This window comes from Equus caballus, chromosome 12, assembly GCF_041296265.1.
Source record: "Equus caballus isolate H_3958 breed thoroughbred chromosome 12, TB-T2T, whole genome shotgun sequence".
Lineage (NCBI taxonomy): Eukaryota > Metazoa > Chordata > Mammalia > Perissodactyla > Equidae > Equus > Equus caballus.
The window spans coordinates 865,427-883,754 of NC_091695.1; the positions used below are offsets into that span (position 1 = coordinate 865,427).

The 18,328-nt window shown below is 49.3% G+C and overlaps 1 long non-coding RNA gene across 1 annotated transcript in view; it reads right to left on the reverse strand.

Annotated features, from left to right (window-relative positions):
- Positions 1-814, reverse strand: part of LOC106781399 (uncharacterized) — a 41,060-nt gene extending 40,246 nt beyond the window's left edge. The window contains exon 1 of the long non-coding RNA XR_002811831.2: positions 481-814. This is a non-coding gene — a long non-coding RNA (uncharacterized lncRNA). The remainder of the gene's footprint in view (positions 1-480) is intronic.
- Positions 815-18,328: the final 17,514 nt, after the last annotated feature.

Below are 18,328 nucleotides of genomic sequence, written 5' to 3' on the forward strand. Positions count from 1 at the left end.
ATTCGTGTCTTAACTGTGTCCTTTCCAGCGTCTGCTGGCACATCCTCACTCCTTGCTGGCTATTTTAAGATGGAGAGAAGGATAAGAAGTGGGCAGTTGTACTAATTAGCACTTACATGGCGCTCACAATGTGCCAGCTGCTGCTCTAAGCACTTTACACACACTTAGTCAGGTAATTCTCCCAACTACCCTATGAAATAGCTACTATTATTATTCCCATTTTTGAATGAGATAGCTGGGGCACAGAGAAGTTGAGAAACTTTCCAAAGGTCACACAGCTGATACACGGCAGGGCCAGACTCTGAACCCAGGCAGTCCAGCCTGCAGGTTCTGTGCTTGTAACCACTATGCAAAGTACCTCTCAAAACTGTCATCATCTCCCCAAATCCCTGGCCTTCTCCTGTGTCTAACCCTGTCTCCATCCTTAGTTCTGCCCGGAGGTTCCCTGAGGGCAGGAATAGTAATCTTATTCATCCTTACCTCTGTGGCACTCAGCACCTAATTGATGCTCAAAAGATTTGTTGCATGAAGATTAGGATGTACTGAGCCGTGACCAGAGGGCCTTCGCCTCCAAGGCTTCCTGAGCCCGTTGCTACTCTCCTCTGCTGTCGTCACTCGTCATGTGCTCATGACTGTCCTCACGGGTGGACAGTCTGTCCTGGGGGCACTGTGAGGTCCTCTGGTCTTCCTTACAGGAAGCTCCTCCAAAGCAGGTGCCAGGCTGTGTCATTTTCTGGTGTTTTATCCACTTTCCTCCATACTAGGTGTGGTGGCCAAATAATGGCTCCCTCCAAACGTCCAGATTCTCATCCCCAGAACCCGGGGCTATGTTACGTCATACAGCGAGGGGGAATCAAGTTTACAGATGGAATTAAGGTTCTAATTAGCTGACCTGGAGATGGGGAGGGTATTCTGGGCGACCCAGGTGGGCCCAGCGCAATCACAAGCCCTTCTAGTGAGAGTCGGAGCCAAGTCTGAAGATGCTGCGCTGCCGGCTTTAAAGATGGAGGGAGGGGAGCGCCCGCCAGGGAATTCAGGCAGCCTCTAGGCTCCCTCCAGAGCCTCTGGAAGCAGTGCAGCCATTTCAGGCTTCTGACCTCCAGAAGGGAAAGATAACGCACTGGTGTTGTTTTCAGCTATTAACCTCGTGGTGCTTTGTTACAGCAGCCACGAGAAACAAACGCACCGGGACTGAGCACGCAGTGGTGGACACCACAGCCGTGGTGTCCGCCCTTCGGGGCTCGCTGGACGCGGCCCGGTCTGGGGCCCTGGGTCTGGCTGGCAGCCGCTCAGCACCTCGGGTCCCAGCAGCGTTTCTGGGGCCGTGGGAGCGCCGTCCTTTCCGGAGCCCAGAGCCTGCGGCTGGTGCTGGCCGCTCTCCTCGGCCTTCGCGGCTCGCCGACTGCGGCTGCCACTGATGGGGCATCTCCGTCAGGGACCACGCGCAGTGTTCTGCATGCGCCCCAAATCGCATCCTGACCGCAGCGCTCCGAGAGAGGTATTTTCATCCCCATTGCCCAGATGAACAAACTGAGCTCTGAGAGGAGAAGAGACCGTCCTAAGAGCGCACGGCGAGGAAGCTGCTGGCGTGGACCCAGGAGCCGGGCTCCGGGGCGCGGGCGCTGCGGCCACGTGCGCGGGGCGCCCGGCGGGAGGGGCGCGGGCAGCTCGGAGGGGGGGCTCTGGCCCCCTGGCCGGCCGGCCTCCCCAGCCTCCCCCACTGCGGGGGCTGCGTGTCCACGTGAGGGCCGCTGGGTCCGGCCTTCAGTGGCCTGTTGCTTTGGGGGCCGAGGGAGAGGGGAGGCGTTCTTAGCGACAACGACAGCAATAATAATGACAGCTGGTATTTGTTAGGTGCTTACAAACATTAAAGTAATCCCATTTAACCCTCACAATGATCATTTGGGGTAGATTCTCTAATCATCACCACTTTACAAATGGGGAAACTGAGGCTCAAAAGGAGGACTTCCCAAGGTCACACAAGCCAGTGAACATCAAGCCTGGTCTTCCCGTTTCCAAGGCAGGAGTGGGGGACACACAATTGAGATCATCAGCAAGGGTTCCTGTGGTCATTACCTAAAAAAGAAACGTGGGGAGGGGCGGCCTCTGCCTGCCCCCCCTTCCTCCCCCGTTCCTCCGAGCGCCCTGCTCCGACGGGGCTCGGTGCCCCTGCTGGGGAAGCTGGCTGTGGGGCGCTGGCTCTCTGGGCAGCAAAGGGTGTGTGTCTGTGGGGCGAGCCGCACTATCGCACTCAAGCGAGTGGGGAGGAAGTGACTCAGTCATCAAAGGCCTGGTCTTCCTCGGGGAACCGTCCCTAATCACAATTAGCCCGCTACAATAATACCATTTCAGAGAGACTGTTAGCCGGGGCACGGTGTGGCCATGTAAACTGCTTCCTGTATCTGCCAACCCCAACAGCATTCGGCAATTAATCGACTCCAGCGAGGCCTCCCGCTCCGATAAGGCCGGCAGCGCCGCTGGCTGTCGTTCCCGCGAGGAGTCCTCCTGCCGCGGTCACTCTGTCCTCCCCGGCGGCCCGGGGGCCGGGAGGCGGAGCGCCGCGCACGTTCTGCTTGGTTTTGACATTTCCTGGAGATGGAAATTATTTTCGTTCTCCTGCTAAACAAAAGTCATGACTATCCAGGGCCCCCCAGGACCCTGGTGGAGACTTGATGACTTGGGGTTGAGCAGGACCCCCTGCAGCCTAGAACAGGGCCGTGCAGACAAGGAGGCGTTTCCTAAGGCAGTGCAGGGGAAGAAGTTAGAGGAACTTAATATGGTCTGACCTCTAGATCATACCAGGGCGCGGGGATTTTAAGAGCCTCAGATCGCTATAAAAAATGACTTTGCAGGGCATAGAGAAATGCCTTAGGAATGCCCTAGCCCCACATAAATTCTTTGTGCTTCTGAGGATGCACTCGGGAGGCAAAGTTTCACAGTTCCAGGGCCTCCTTGGATCTCTGAGTGCTGGTGGTTTGACAAATGACGGCACCGAGGCCCTGCTGCCCAGAGCGCCCCCCCTCCGTGCAGCGGGTGGGAGCGTGGTAGACGCCTGGGAGGCAGGCTGTGCGGCCCCTGTGGAGACAGTGGAGCTTCCTCCAAAAGCTGAAAATAGAACTACCCTGGATCCAGCAATTCCACTTCTGGGCATTTATCTGAAGGAAATGAAAACACAAACTGGAAAAGATATATGCACCCCTCCACCCCCTCAAACCCCTCCCACCGCCTCACCCTGTTCACTGCAGCCTTGTTCACAAGACCCAAGCAACCTAAGTGCCCATTGATGGATAAATGGATAAAGAAATGTACATGTATATATATATATATATGTATGTATATACACAATGGACTATTATTCAGTCATAAAAAAGGGAAATCTTGCCATTTGTGACAATGTGTATGGACCTCAAGGGCATTATGCTGAGGTGAGTCAGAGAAAGACAAACACTGGACGATATGACTTATATGTGCAATCTAAAACAAACAAACAAAATACAAAAAAAAAAACCCCAAACGCATAGATACAGACAACAGATTGATGGTTGTCAGAGGTAGGGCAGGGGGAGGTGGGTGAAATGGGTGAACGTGGTCAAAAGTTACAAGCTTCTAGTTATCAAATAAATAAGTCCTGGAGATGTAATGCACGGCTTGGCAATTCGAGGTTCTAACACTGGATCATATGTTTGAAAGTTGCTAAGAGAGTACATGTTAAAAGCACTCATCACAAGAAAAAACATTTTGTGTGGTGTGGTGATGGATGTCAACTGGACTTATTGCGGTGATCATTTTGTAATATACACAAATATTAAATCGTTATATTGTATACCTGAAACTAATACAATGTTATATGTCAGTTACACCTCAATAAAAAAAGGAAAAAGAATAAACCACAGCTCTTCCCAGTTTTCTGTTTTCTTTTTGGTGACGAGCGCCCTCGTTTCTTGTCAGTGGGCGGGGGACACTCATTTCCTCGCAAAGGATCAGGCGCCTACATTCTCTGGGGAAAAGGTGACTAATTGGTTTGACTCGTTTTAGACCCTTAAGCCAAATTCCCACCAAGTGAGAAGTCATGGCTGGTCAAGTGGAAGGTGTGAGCTGACTCTCTTCTCAAGGGAGTGACTTCACACCTTGCTTGCTCTGCTCCTCCCAAGAACGATGCAAATGAAGGCAGAGGCCTTTCTGCCTGAGCAAGGCCCTAAGAAGCTCTGGGGAGGAGGGAGTGAGGCCAGAGGATGTGGGTGTTTTAAAATTGGCTCTCATTTTGCAGCAAGACTCTCTCTCTATCTCTCTGTCTCTCTCTCCCTCTCTCTCTCCCTCTCTTGGTGATTTGCAAATTGTACTCAAATGCAGTAATTTGCCCCAATTAGGGCATTTTGTGGTGTTAGAGTTGAGGTTCATTCTGATGAACTTCTTGGGAGGGAGAAATCTCTTTTTTATGCTCTAACAGAAAGGCGTGGGGAGAGAGAGGAGGCAGAGTGAGGAAGGTCCTATGGCAGGATGGGTAATACGTTGGCTGTCAGGATTTGAGTCCCAGCTCTGCATTTCCTAGCTGTGCATCCTTGGGCAAATTGCTTAACATCCCTGTTTCAGTCTCCTTGTCTCTAACAGGGTGATAATTACAGGACTCAAGGCCCAAGACTGTTGTGAGGATTAAGTGACCAGGCACACAAATTCGTTAGTTCAGCCCTTGGGGCACACAGGCGCTCAGTACACGCGTATGGAGATACTGATGGCTTTTCAGTTTTTTGTCACATTAGGTTATCCCTCTGCTCCGCTCTCAGCGTGCAGACTTTCCTCGGGACAGCAGGCCGGTGAAACACCCCTCATTACATGGTAGAAAGGACTGTGTGACCCTGCCCGGGCCAGTCGTGGACACCTCCAGGAACAGAGGACTCATGACCCGACTAGGCGGCCCATTTCATTTTCAGAAAGTTCTGGTCGATGGACTCTCATAGAGTCAAAGGCTGTCTCTCTGGGGCCATCACTTGGTTCTCGCTGTGCTCTTCAGAACCGTAGGAAATTACGTCTGATCTTTGTTCTGTGTGGGAACTCTTCAAACACTTCAAGAGGGTTGGCACACCCCTTCTGAGAGGTCTCCACCCAGAAGGCTCGAGAGTCTTTTGTGAGGCTGGTCACTCTCATTGGAACCTGTCCCCCACTCGTCACTTTCTCTCTGTAGGGAGGGTGAGATCCAAGAAACCAGGAGACTCATTCAGTTAGCAGGAAATGTGTCTTTTGTTTTGAAGGGACCCTCTACACCTACGGAGTCGTGTCTTTTGTTTTGAAGAGGACTCTCCACACCTATGGGCCCACAACGGTTGGAGGGGCTAACTGATGCGTGGCACTTCTGGACACCAAGTGCCCCACGACGTCCCGTGGCTGTTGGAGCATTTCCTTCACCAGAAGTGCTGGAAGTAGCTTTAATGGAAAGGTGACAGGGCCCCTCAGAAGTGAGGCTGGGGCTCAGCCTCCCCAAGGCCAGGCAGCAGGTTGCGCCAGATAACAACTGGAGAGCGGCATCAAGGAGCCACAGGAAGCCCAGCACTGATGTCTGGGGGACACGTTGTGCGAGCATCTGGGATCTGGGGAAGGGACACTACAGTCTTTGATGCACTTGATTGGGGCCCAGGAGCCCTCCCCCTCCCTCCTTTCCATGCAACAGTTAGCGGCTTCGGAAGATAATACTCGGTCTCAACTCGGTCAGTTCAAAGTGGGTGGCTGACTTTGACTTTCTCGTTAGCTGCTCCCTAATGAGGATTTCTCTCTGAATCCCTTGGCCCAAGGTCATATTGAACGATCGTTACTATTACGCACATTTCAGCCTTAAGTCACTTTGTCCAGTGTTTTGCATTGTCTGGGAAAAACTCACTGTTTGCCTTTATTCTCACACTAATACCACACTTACAGCACTTCTGACACCAGACATGTGGGTTTATTCCCACAGCAATCAATTCTCTGACACCAGCCAGGAGTCCTACAATTCAATTCAATTCTGACACTGTCTGCCTGGAGTTAGTGTCAAGTCCCACAAGTTAGGGACTCAGTCCTACAAGACTGTCCCCACTTCAGACGCTGGTCACCAAGTCCCATGTTGTCCCTGGTACTTATGACTGACTGGCTATAAGTTGGGGTTCCCAGACTCCCTCTTCAGGTTTGATAATCTGCAAGAACGGCTCACAGAACTCAAGGAAACACTTATGTTTACTGGTTTATTATATAATAAAGAATATGATAAAGGATACAGAGGAATAGCCAGATGAAGAGATACATAAAGCAAGGTCTGGAAGGGTCCTGAGCACAAGAGCTGCTGTCACTGTGGAGCTCAGGTGCGCCACCCTCCCTGTCCGTGGATGTGTTCAGAGCCTGAAAGCTCTTTGAACCCTGTATTTTTGGGATTTTTACGGAGGCTTCATCCTGTAGGCATGATGGATCATTAGCTCAATCTCCAGCCAGACTCTTCCTGGAGGACGGGGGATGAGGCTGAAAGTTACAAGCTTCTAATCATGGATTGGTCTTGCTGGTGACCAGCCCCCATCAAGGAGCCCATCAAGAGTCGCCCTAGTAGAACAGAAGACATTCCTATAACCCTGGCGCTCCTAGGGACTTAGGAGCTTTGTGTCAGAAACTGGGATCAAAGAGCAAATATTAGAACAAAAGGTGCTCCTAGTGCTCTTATCCCTTAGAAAATTACAAGGGTTTTAGGAGCTCTGTGTTAGGAACCAGGGGCAGAGACCCATGTATATAGAGTCTATTATTTCACATGCATCCTGGGCCCTTAGAAAGCATCCGCCCATTCATCCATCCGTCCATTCATCCGTCCATCCATCCATCCGTCCATCCATCCATCCGTCCATTCATGCATCCATCCATCCATCCATCCATCTGTCCATCCATCCATCCGTCCATTCATCCATCCGTACATTCATCCATCCATCATCCATCCATCCATCCATCCGTCCATTCATCCATCCGCCCATTCATCCATCCGTCCATTCATCCATCCATCCATCTATCCGTCCATCCATCCATCCGTCCATTCATGCATCTGTCCATCCATCCATCTATCCATCCATCCATCCATCCATCCATCCATCCATTCATCCATCCATCTATCCATCTATCCATCCATCCATCCATTCATCCATCCATCCATCCATCCGTCCATCCATCCATCCATCCATTCATGCATCCATCCATCCATCCATCCATCCATCCATCTATCCGTCCATCCATCCATCCATCCATTCATCCATCCATCCATCCATCCGTCCATCCATCCATCCATCCATTCATGCATCCATCCATCCATCCATCCATCCATCCATCTATCCATCCATCCATTCATCCATCCGTCCATTCATCCGTCCATTCATCCATCCACTCAACAACCTGTTTCTGAGTTCCAGTTGTGTGCCAAGCACCTTGGTAGGCATGGAGTTATAATGGTGAGCAAAACCAGACAGGTTCCTCCCTGGCAGAGCTTAAGGTCTAAGTGGCAGAGACAGATATCAATTAAATAATTATTCAAATGTACACAGAACAACAAACCAATTGAAATGCCATAAAGAAAAGAAGCTGAGTTCTGAAGGAGCTACTCATGAAGGATCTCGTCTAGGACTGTGGGTATCAGAGGAGGCCTCACTGAGAACGTCCCAAGGACAGCATGTGTGTCTGGTTTACTCTCCACCCTCAACGCTTCCCAGGGGCCCAGCACAGTCCTCAGCACATAGTAGGTGCTTCATAAATATTTGTGGATGCAGGAGTGTATCTATGAGCTGACTGTATTGCCCTTGATTAAAGTAATAAACTGAGTGGAGTGTGATATCTGTGTAGTTCTGTAGAGTTTATAGAATGCTTTCACGTGTGTAAGTTTTTGATCCTTGAACACCCTTGGGTAACGGAGAAGGTGGGTATCATTCTCCATGTCTGATGGGTGACAGCACTGCCCGTTCACATCAGCTGGGAGAAGAACGGTGGGGAAAGCTCGTTCCCAGGTCCCACGTCCTGGGTCAGGCTCTGCCCCTTGTCAGCTGTGAGGAGCCTGTGAAGAAACGCGGAGGACAATGTCTTTGCTATATTAGTCCCTGGCCTGGTGCCCTCCTGAACTGAGGTTCACACTGGGGGTCTCAAAGGGATGACTACTTGGGGCTTTCTTAAGGGCCTGTGAGAACAGGGCTTGCTGTGGCCCAGGTGAATAAATTCTGAACCAACGTCAGCTTCCCAGGAAGAGGGATGTAGGGTCTTCAACTCACTGCAAAAATCTCTTTAAACTCAACAATTCAACAAATATTTTTTCTATGTTTACTAGTTAAAGGCACTGCACTGGTATAAACATGCTTTCCTATCTTAGTAAGAGGAATCACCTTCCAGAAATCTCTGTTTTGATAAAATTAATATCCACAGCGACCAATTATTGAGCCCTCGTGATATGTCAGTCACGGTGCTAAGTACTTTCCTTGTATTTAAGTCTCAAAACACACTGTGAAGGGTAGAATTACGATTCCACCCCCACTGTGATGGTTAATTTTATGTGTCAACTCGACTGGGCCACAGGACACCCAGATATTTGGTCAAACATTATTCTGGATATATCTGTGGAGATATATATATATATATATATATATATATATGTGTTTTTTTTTTTTTTTTTTTGGTGAGGAAGACTGGCCCTGAACCAACATCTGTGCCAGTCTTCCTCTATTTTATATGTGGGTTGCTGCCACAGCATGGCTTGATGAGTAGTGCATAGATCTGTGCCTGGGATTCGAACCTGCAAACCCCAGGCCACCAAAGTGGAGTGCATGAACTTAACCACTATGCCATGGGGCCAGCCCCTCTGAGGATATTTTGAATGAGATGAACACTTGAGTTGATTGGCTAGGGAAAGCAGGTGGCCCTCCTGAATGTGGGTGGGCCTCATCCAATCAGTCAAAGGCCTGAACAGAACAAAAGACTGACTTTCCATGAGCAACAGGGCATCCCTCCTGCCTGGCTGCCTTCAAGCTGGGACAGCGGTTGTCTCCAGCCTTACGACTGGAAACACACCCTCAGCTCTGTGGGGTCTCCAGCTTGCTGAATGCAGATCTTGGGACTTGTCAGCCTCCATAATCACGGGAACCTCGTCCTCATAGTCCATCTCTTTCATATATATGTGTGTATTCATATATATATATATGCTGTAGTGTATAGAGGATGTGTGTGTGAGTGTGTGTGTATCGACAAGCACACACATCCTGTCAGTTCTCTTTCCCTGGACACCCCTGACTAATATATCCCCCTTTACAGATAAGGAAGTGACACTCCAGCCCTTCCTGTTAGCATGTCCCAGACTCAGCCCATCGTCTTCCCTCCGTACCCCACACCCCTGGGATCTGAAATCAAGCATCCTTGTGTCCTCCCTACTTCCCCTTTATCTCCTGGGTCTGAAGACTCCCTGTTTGTGAACTCTCTGGGTCCACCTCCCTCTCTTCATTCCTGCTGCTGGTACTCACTGCCAGACCCTCACTTCTCCCATCTGGATGGAGGTGATACGGCCTGAGGGCTTTCCATAGCTCAGACCCCCTACCTGCATACAGCCGAGATCTTCCCCAAAACTCAGCCCAGCTCCACCCCAGGCCCCTTTAGTCATCAGTGGCTTTAGACACAAGGCCCAGGGCCTGTAACCTTTTTGGGGGGTCCCAGGAGAAAGTTTTAAGCCTAAAAAATATGTTTTAACAGACAACAAAGTATGAAAAAAAGAATTGAAATGAATAAATGTTCAGAAAATTAATTTGTTAAACTCTGTATCTATAAAAATTGCATCTCAAGTGAAAATAATTTGGGGGTTAGTTTTTTTCACTTTGCGGCATCTCATCTGCTTCTTCTATAGGACAAAATATAAACGTTTAGTGTGGTACGGTCTGCCTGGGTCCTATAAAGCTCTTCCTCGCTCCTCCTCATCTCAAGAGTGTCCTGCGTCTACACCTGCAGGCATCTCCCCTCGCATACCGAGCCCCTGCTCTTTTGTGCTCACCTCTGGTATTCAGTGCCCTCCATAACCCAGTCCATCCTGAACCTTCATTCATTCATTCAACAAACTCAATGGACTCATGTTTATTCAACCGAACCAGTTGTTACCATTGATATTCTAAGTTAGGCCTGGCTCTAAGGGGGATAGAGCACTAAACAAGTCAGAGGCGGTTCCTCCTCTCCAGAAACTTACACTAGATGGCATGGTTTGGGGGTAGCTGGTGGACTGGAGCAAATAAGCAATTAAACAGATAATAATAAACTGTCAGCTTTATTTGAAGAAAAATAAGTGAGCATAAGGAAGCTGAACGTGTCTGGAGTGCAGGTGCTCTGTTTAGACAGGATGGTTAGAGAAGGCCTCTCTGAGGAAGCCACATTAAATCAGAGACGTGAATTAAGTCAGGGGGCCAGCCAGTCCAAGGTCTGATGGGAGAGCATCCCAGGCAACGAGAACAGCCAGTGCAAAGGCCCTGAGGTAGGCATGGGCTTGGTGGGTGGAAGGAAAGGCAAGAAGGACCAGGCAGCTGCAGCCAAATGAACAAGGCGAGAGTGCTTGGAGTGAAGGTCAAAGAGATGGGATGGAGTCGACAGAATGTGGAGGACTTTGTCAAGACTCAATTCCTTTGCGTTCCGGTAAGTTCCTTCAGCCGCTCAATTAGCAAATGCTGCCATTGTGTGGGAGGCACTGAATGGCTGACTGGCTCATTAAGCAGCCACTGCAGTTTGCAGAACACCATCGGGCATCACGGATCCACCCACAGCTCCCTCAGACAGACATCTCCATGGGCAGGGCCAGCCTGGCACAAATTCCCTCACTCACCGGCCGCCACCCGTCAAGCCCAGCAGTGGCCTTCTTGGCCCCCTCGCTCTGCGGCTGGGAGTCCCACCTGTCGCCCACCAGTTTCATCTTTGATGCTGTTGCCCCGTTCTTGTCTGACTACACAGCTGTGGGCTTGATGGGTTTTGCCTTGACTGGTGCGGCTGTGGACAGACCGGACAGGGTGATTCGCCTTCTTGGTAATGTTCTGACTCAGTGTTCGTGGGCCTTAAACGCAGCAGAAGTTAACTGAGCGCAACGCAATGGGCGCTCTCCCAGTTTAGAAGGCTGTGGTGGGTTGTAAATATGTTTCCCATGATGGAACTTGTCTGTTGCGAAGTGTTGGGGGTTGGGGGGCAGTAGCTAAACTTGGCCAGTGAATTCTTAGTGACCATCCCAGGGGTCAGGCACCACTCAGGCTCTGGTAGAGCTATGAACGAAATACACCAAATCCTTTTGGTAGAAACTTCTATGGGGGAGGGGGAGCAGAGCTGAACAGCCAACAAACAGGTAAACAATACATGACCCAGGTTCAGGGAGTGATAAACAGCACAGGGGAAATGAAACAAAATGCGCGGGTGGCTGGAGGGGGCAGGGGTGCACAATACCTTAGACTGGGGGTGCCTAAGGGCGGCCTCTTCGAGGAGATGGCTTCTGAGATGAGGCCTGAACAAGGCCAAGAATCAGCCGTGAGTTTCCAGCACACACAGCAGAAAGTACAAAGGCAGAGGGTAGGAAGGGCTCAGTCTTCGGTGGAAAAAGGGCGACTGGCGCCCAGCCGGGCTGTGTCAAGTCCAGCGGCCCAGGTAAGAGGCTTGGGCTTCACGTGCGATCGGGGTGCATGGGGGGAGCTCGCAGCAAGGGAGGGATGTGCTTAGGGTTCCACACAGGCCGCTCTGGCCCCCAGGTGAAAGCCATGCGTGGTCAGCCCTTACGTTTGCACAATGCTGTTCCATTTACAAAGACCTTCCTTGTGGGCAATCTCATCAGCATCACAGTACTGAGTGAGATGAACAGGATGCTTCCTGTTTTATAGATGAAAACTGAGGCTCAGAATGGTTGAAGTGACTAAGGCTGGTAAAACAACCGGCAAGTGGTGGGAATGTAAACTGGTGCAGCCAGTACGGAATACAGTATGGAGATTCCTCAAAAAATTAAAAATAGAACTACCATATGACCCAGCTATTCCACTTCTGGATATTTATCCAAAGAAGATGAAAACACTAATTCGAAAAGATTTATGCACCCCTACATTCATCACAGCATTATTCCCAATAGACAGGACTTGGAAGCAACCCACGTGTCCTTCAACTGATGAATGGATAAAGAAGATGTGGTATATGTATACAATGGAATACTACTCAGCCATAAAAAACAACAAAATCGCGCTGCTTGTGACACATGGATGGACCTTGAGGGTATTATGCTGAGTGAAATAAGTCAGACAGAGAAACACAAATATGGTATGATTTCACTCATATGTGGAAGATAAACACATAGATAAGGGGAACAGATTGGCAGGGGGAAGGGGTAAAGGCGCACATGTGTGTGGTGACAGATGGCAGCTAGAGTTTTGGTGGTGAACATGAGGAGTCTACAGAGAAGTCGAAACACAGTGATAGGCACCTAAAATTTACACAATGTTATAAACCAGTGCTACTTCAATAAAAACAGATGAGGAAGCAAATAAACAAACAAATAAACAACCAGCAAGTGACAGGACTCAGTTGAAAGTACTTCGGGTAGAATCTGCTTCTTAGGAGCTCCCGGCGCTTGGAGCTCCTCCCAACTCCTTTTTCCTTCCACCTACTCACCCCCTCCCAACAGCTCGAGCCAGAGCAGACTTCCGTCCGGGTCACCACCCCCCTGATGCACAGAGGACGCTCAGTTACAGTTGTGTACTATGTCCCTGTACTTTGTCTCCTGACCATACTCTGCAGATGCCCATGCCCCAGCTTTGTTGGTACCCACAGCCACACACCTGATTCCTGTGCCAGAGCTAAGTCCGGAATGAGCGCTCAATAGGAACAGAATTCTCAGTTGAACTAGGGTTCCCATATCCCAAGCGATTCCATCTGCCAGGCTCTGAGTTACTGGTATTTTCCAAAATTTGTTTAATTCTACTAGCAACCATCTTTGGGAAAGGTACTCTTATCTTCATTTCACATGTGAGGAAACGAGGCTCAGAGATGTTAGTGAGCCTGTGCCCTCGGGCTCTGCCGCACCGCCTTCCTCTGGGAGACAGGGCGCCTCTGCCCTTCCAGCCTTGAGGTCTGAACCTTTGTGTGAAAAGTTGGAGCCTGAAAACAAACCAAATGTTTTCTGCTGCAAACACACGGAGGAGCCTTGCAAAACTCCGGGAGATGAGCCATCGATCCATTGGTCCCTCCATCACCAGTCCGTCTCAGCAATCACCTTCCCCTCTGGTTTATGCCAAGTCTGTAGGAAAGCATAGGTGTGTCCTACAGATTGGTGGGCGTGGTAGGAGGAGGAGTGTGTGAATGAGGGTTGGCTCGCTTCACACTGCCCTGCTCTTCCTGAATCAACCCCTTTGCACCTCCGGAAAGGTGCAAGTTATAAAACAAGTTTTATAAAAGCAGACCCTTGACTAGCTTCTCTCTTTGTCACTGCTCCTCGTCACCCATTGCTGGCCCTGGAAAAGCAGCTGTGAATCCGTTAGGGCTGGTCACCCTAGGACGGCAAACTGTATTTCAGAAAGTCACACTCAGATGTGCAGTCTGTTGCTCATCTGGCTCAGTGGTGCCAGGTGAAGCAGAGATGGCCACAGCTGGGGTGCAGCGAACGACATCGAAGAAGCACGCGGCTGCCTTCCTTCTGCCCTACACCTTGACCGCTTCCTTAACCTCAGCCTCGGTTCCTTCCTGTGTTTAATAGGACAGGATTTCCCTTTTCCCTCACCTTCTCCAATGCAAAGCCTCTGGTATGGAAGTGGTCTTTAGTAGGAAAATTAAAAGATTGAGACTTTGTTAATAATAACATTTTTTGTGTGTTTTTTGTTTTGTTTTGATAATAACATATCAGAATGAGACCATGATGGGCAGAGGTGGGTAACATTAGCAAGAGACAAGATTGTTGGTCTTGTGGACACTCCACTCTAGACTCACACAGGTAAAGCAGGGGCCACAAACTAAAGAGCCCAGAAGGACCGGGCAGGTAATAACACAGATGAGCAGAATCAGAGGGAGGGTATATCCGCACAGTCGGGACAGGGGCCCTGAGGACCAGAGCTCCAGACTTGCCAAAAGGCGGGCACAACTCAGCCCCGAGCAGTTGTTGCCATCTGGGAACACAGGTTCAGCACTGATAAATCACTCCACTTTTCAAGAAAAGCCAGAAATTCTAATTTTTATACAAAATCTTATTTTTAAACATTACCTACTATGTCAACTTTTTGAAAGCAATGTGGGTCAACGAAACATGTGTCAAAGGGAAATACTTGTCTTCTGGAGGATTCCTCCTGAGAAGAGACATCTAGAAGAGTAACGCCTAGCCCCTCCCCACTCTCCCCTCATTCCTTTCCTGGAGGGAAAAGTAACTCACTTGATTAATGGGTTTGGAAAAAGGAACTGGGCGTTCACAACCCATGCCTTCCTCTCCCTTTCCTGTTCGAGCTACCTGCCCATGGGGTTCTGCCCTGATGAAGGGAAGCCTACCCCAGACCAGCATGGGTAAGCCTCTCGCTCTGGGATTCTGTATGAGGAACTCGATTTGCCTACCGCCATCAGCCATATTCTCCGGTATCCACTTTCCATTAAGGTGATGCATTAAGCCATCAGCTTGCTCTCTGGTGTCTTCTCAGTCGGCTCACAGCTCAGGCAGAGAAAAGCAGCCCTGTTTAGTGGGTCTACTGCAAGACTCCAAGGTCAGGTCTGGTCCCAGATCATAGCTTTGCTCCATCTGACTACAAACCAAATCTTTGGATGTAGAAGTAGGGCCTGCTATATCCCACCAGGGCAAAGGCAGGGGTCATGCTTAGAACTGTGAGGGTCTCCTGGTGATCCGCCAGGATGGAGCTCAGAGAGATGGGGTAGAGAAGACCAGGGGGTTGCGGGAGGTAAGAGAAGAGGGAGGGGAGCAGCAAAGTGAGGGTGGCCTAGGTGCCCATCAGAAGAGGACACCATGCGGACCGGAAGGGCTCGGTGGGAAAACGCAAGACTATTTTGCACTATCCTCTGACTATCCTTCATGCCCAGGATCGCTAATAGTAAGGCTGTTTTCTTTCAGGTAATGGTCTGTACTTCCACACCCTTCTTAGGCGTAACACGGGAATAGCAACATCTCCCGTGCCTCCTTCACAAGGTTGAAAGGATCAAATGAGTTATCTTTGGAGAATCTGCCCACAAGACCCTGTTATCTGTATCATCAACGATATAACTCAAGATGCCAAGAAGAGTCAAACCTACTTATTCTGAAACTCACTTTCTAAAACCCCAGAGCACTAAAATCAGATGTTGTTTTCTTGAGCGTGATTTAACAGCCATTGGGAACAAACAAAACTAATAACTAGAAAAAAATTTTAAATAGCAAAGTAAACCATTTTGAGGCTCATTCATTGAACACTTATTGAGCATTTACTCTGTGCCCATCCCTGGTCTGTGAACTGGGCCTGCAAAGTTGAATAGGTACATACTCTGAAAAAAGAGAGTTTATAATAGTGGCAATTTCCGGCAATTCAATGTTCTGTGTTTTTGTTTTGTCTTATTTTAACTGAAAGTACATTTTTAAAGAATGTTTGGGAATGATAGCCCTACAATGAAATATATTTTGTTTCACTTCCTTTAACCATTATTTTACGACAGCACTGACCTTCTGACCAGAAGCAAAATTCTGGCCTTTCTAAATATCCCATATTGGCTGGGCTTAATGGGTTTTCAAAATAAATGGATTGGATTTCTCAACCTGTCAAAATACAGAGCACAAGGGCTTTTTTGAACTCGAGAGGCCTGCTCTGAGCGCAGATTCAGAGTCCACCGTCTGAGCAGGGGAGCTCAGAGCCAGCTTATCAGCAACCTGTTATTTTTGATGGAAGCAGAGGTGACCACGACAAAGAAATGAGCTCAGGGAGGTCAAACTAACTTAAACATGATGTCACCCAGGGCGATCAAGGCATCAGATGCCTCAGACTCTCTCAGAAGGGAATTGTAGAGGATTTTAACCCAGGCATAAACCTAAGCCCCACCTGACAGCTCCTGCAGGGCTGTTGTTGGGAGGGGTTCAGGGAGGGGGTGGCGCTCCTGGGAAGATGGTCCCAGATGCCGGTGGCTAATGAATAAGTACAGGGTTAGCTATAAAATGATGGGCTGTGTTGTCATTAATAGTGGAAGGATTTTCTATTTTCTAGCTGTGTGACCCCAGACAAGATGTCAGTTTCCCCATCTGTGAAATGGGGCTGGTCACAGTACTGACTTCACGGAGCTGTCAAGATGGTCAAATATAATACCCAGGCAGAATAACTCCTCTGCAGAACTTTTGGAAGCCCACACTCACTCCTCCGAACAAGCTTCATGATCATTCCGTGGTCTCTTGGAGGTCAAGAGAGGCTCCTTGTATATCAAGAAATGCCAAAACTGGTTCTAACGGAAATTGTGATGTTTTAATGGTCAACTCCTGTTGGGGCCTTTTTGTGACTATATGCCGAATCTCGTTTAGAGACAGCACGTAGGGTGGAATTTGAGACCTTTTGTGAGGCCATTGCAAAATGACCCCCCCCACTTCAGCCCCACTCCAGGCCCTGCTCTCTCTCCTGGTACAGGAGAGGGCTCTAGGAGGGGTTAAGCTTGGCTCCTCCTGCCTTCTCCTCCCTCTCTTACACTCTGTGTAACTTTTAAGCACCTGATCCTACAGCGTGGGGAAAAGGGAAAGGGAGGATCCCAGAGGCCATTTACCATGTGGAGGGACAGCAGGGCCCTCAGCAAGAGGGGCTTCCTCTGCAGGGAGTGTTTTTACCTCACAACCACCAAGGGGAAAGGGAAATCTTTCCAGAGTATGTTTTTCCCTCAAGGCCACAGGATTTAAACCTCCCTGCCACCCAGCCACTGCTCTGAACGAATTATAGGGGCCGATCATTCTGTGAGCATGGGCTGGCTCTGTTGGAACACACTCTATGGAGCTCTTCTGCACGTTTCTCCAAGGCAGGGTGGGGGGCTCTTGTCAAGGTCAGCCAGAAGCATCGTATATGAATTAGCACGGACCCAGAGTCTTCATAAAAGGGGTAGGGGGCAGTCAAGGACAAGAAGGGAAGTGAAAATCTGATTTATCTTCTATTAATTTCTGAGTTCACCTTAGCACATTTTTTTAGCTTTGCTGAAAACGCTGGCTACCCGTTGTCCAGCCTCGCCCTGTGCCTAGGCCAGGCCACTCTGCCTGTCTAAAGAGGAAGGGAGGGAGAAAGCCAATCACTAACTCCACCTGGCCACACTGACAGCTCACCCGAGACACCTGCCGAGTGGGTTTGGAGATCAGAGGACCCCTATCAGAAGGAGGCACATGACAGTCCAGCTCCTACTGTGCCGTGTAGGGGTGCAGGAACCCATCAGGATAATTTCACGTTTCCGTTTTGCCGGCTCCAGGTTCTAGCGGATCATTTAATGGACATCAAGGGCTGTCCCTGGTGTTGGGAATTACAAGATAGAAGCGTTTCTCAGTCAGGATGTGAAATAAATTGTGGAACAAATGCCCACGGACAAAAGGGATGCCTATCAGCACGAGGCCAGTAAACGCCCTGGGAGCTACAATGGCACAAACCAGAGAGGGTTGATGTTGCCAGGGCACGCACTGCTAACTGCTACTGTGACTGTGAGCCAGGGAGCAACGTTTGTAGCACATCGAACCGGAAAAGGACAGTCCCTGGTGTTCCCAGGTTTGTCTTCTTTTCATTCTTTATTATCCCCGTCACGTTGACCTTCACCACTAATGTTGTTATCATCATAGTCAAACATTTTTATCATCATTCCTTGGCTAGGCACAGTCTCTCACAATTTACAGAGAACGTCTGCATCTGCTATGACAATTTGATCATCACGGTAACTGTTTGAAGTGGGTAAGGCAGTATTGGTGCCCCCTTTTTCCCCATGTGTAAACTAAGGCTTAGAGAAGGTAAATAGCGGACCCTAAGTCATACTCAGGTTCAGATTTCTTGTAAGTACTGTCAATTTACAACACTACAACTCTACTCTTAGGATGTGAAGATGATATCAAAACATTTAACTGATAAGGCATGGGTACTGACTGGTCAAGACGGACTCTAGCCATAAACAATGGACACATGTGGTCATTCTGGTTCATACAGCTGAATGTCTCCAAGGTGTTTGACCTGGGGCCACTGCTCTAAACACCACAACATTGCGTCTTTTGGTCCAGCCTTCTCTACCATTTCACATGAGTTCTGTTCCCAAATAAGTCAGCAACATGAGGCACTGAGAGGTGAGATGGTGGAGTTGTTACAATAAAGAGGCAGCTTTCAGTCTTGCTTTCTTTAACCAT